At 41.2% G+C, this 1,972-nt stretch overlaps 1 non-coding gene across 1 annotated transcript; it reads right to left on the bottom strand.

Annotated features, from left to right (window-relative positions):
* Positions 1 to 292: 292 nt before the first annotated feature.
* LOC141676195 (small nucleolar RNA R71) lies at positions 293 to 399 on the bottom strand. The gene has a single exon (XR_012556799.1). It is a non-coding gene; the product is annotated as a small nucleolar RNA R71 (small nucleolar RNA).
* Positions 400 to 1,972: the final 1,573 nt, after the last annotated feature.

Below are 1,972 nucleotides of genomic sequence, written 5' to 3'. Positions count from 1 at the left end.
TTCATTCCGCACTCTGCAAATCAAACATTTATATATATTCAGTTAGAATAGTTTTTTAAATCTTGAAAAAGTAGCCAGAATTACATTCGACCCCCCTTCTATAATTCTTGTTGTATTGTTAGGGAATAACAACAACGTATCTGAAGATGCTATAAAGCTAAGGCTGTTCCCATTCTCTCTGAGGGATATAGCTAAGAGTTGGTAACATTCTCTACCACCAGGCTCTATCACTAAATGGAAAGATCTAGCTCAAAAGTTTCTTACTAAGTTCTTTCCTATGGAGAAGACTGTTGCAATCAGAAATGCTCTTACTCAATTTGTGCAGCAGTCTGGAGAGTCTTTGTGTGAGGCTTGGGAGCGATACAACGAGATGCTTAGGAAGTGTCCTCACCATGGGATGCCTGATTGGATGATCATTAACTGTTTCTATAATGGGTTGGGTGCTATTTCTAGACCCATGCCTGATGCATCATCAGGAGGAGCCTTGTGGGCTAAAAGCTACGATGAAGGTTATGAATTGATTGAACTGATGGATGCTAATGAATACCAGAATCCTTCTCAGAGACTAACTCAAGGCAAGGTAGCAGAAATTCTGGAGGTAGATGCACCTACTGCTATAGCTGCTCAGCTTAAGGCTTTGACGATGAAGGTGGATTCTTTGGTTAATTATAAAGTTAATTAGATCACTAGTGTCTGTGAGCTTTGTGTTGGTGCCCATGAGATGGAGCAGTGTGCTATTTCTAGTGAATCGACTCAGTTTGTGAGCAACTTTCAGAGGTCCCAACAACCAGTTCCAGCCACCTATCATCCCAATAACCATAATCATCCTAACTTCAGCTGAAGCAATACTCAGAATGCGGTTCAGCAGCCTTATCAGCAGTATGCATCGAAGCAATACAACCCTCCTGGTTTTCAACAACCATAATATGCACCAAAACAACAACTTCAGCTTCAACAGTCTAATGAAAAATCTAAATTGATGGAATTGAGGCTCATCTGCAAGAGCAAAGCGGTGTCTATCAAGACCTTGGAGAATCAAATTGGGTAGATTGCCAATGTCTTGCTTAATTGTCAACATGGCTCACTACCTAGTGACACAGAAGTTCCAGGCAAGAAGGAAGCTAAAGAGCAGGTTAAGGTAATCACATTGAGGTCTGGGAAGGTTACAAATCCCGAAAAAATCTCAAGTTTCGGAAGATGAAGTTGTGGATGAGGAAGAAGTGCATAAGGAAGCAAAAATGGAACCAAGGAAAACTACTGTGGAACACACTCCTCCTGAGGGGTAATACAGGGGAGAAACAGATCTATCCTCCACCTCATTTTCCTAAGGGACTGCAAAAGAAAAAGCTAGATAAGCAGTTTGAGAATATTCTGGAGGTGTTCAAGAAACTTCATATCAATATACCTTTCACTGAAACTCTTGAACAGATGCCTAGTTATGTGAAGTTTATGAAAGGTATTCTCTCTTGGAAGTTGAAGCTTGATGACATAGAGATTGTCGCTCTCACGGAGGAGTGCAGTGTTGTGCTGTAACAGAAGTTGCCTCCGAAGCTTAAAGATCCTGGAAGCTTCACTATTCCTTGCACTATCGGGAACTTGTCGTTCGATAAGTGTTTATGTGATTTGGGAGCTAGCATCAATCTGATGTCTTTGTGTGTCTTCAAGAAGTTGGATTTACCTGATCCAAAGCCTACATATATGTCCTTGCAGTTGGCCAATCGTTCTATTACATATCCACGAGGCATTGTGGAGGATGTCTTGGTCAAGGTGGACAAACTCATCTTTCCTGCAGACTTTGTAATTCTTGATTTTGAGGAGGATAAGAAGATTCCCATAATCTTGGGAAGACCATTCTTGGCTACTGACCGAACCTTGATAGATGTGCATAAGGGTGAGCTTACCATACGAGTACTGGATCAGGATGTGATTTTTAATGTGATCAATGCCATGAAATTCCCAACTGAAAATGAGG

The sequence above is a fragment of the Apium graveolens genome, chromosome 7, assembly GCF_009905375.1.
Source record: "Apium graveolens cultivar Ventura chromosome 7, ASM990537v1, whole genome shotgun sequence".
Lineage (NCBI taxonomy): Eukaryota > Viridiplantae > Streptophyta > Magnoliopsida > Apiales > Apiaceae > Apium > Apium graveolens.
Note: the sequence above shows the minus strand (reverse complement) of the source record. Positions and strands in the feature narration are given on the sequence as shown.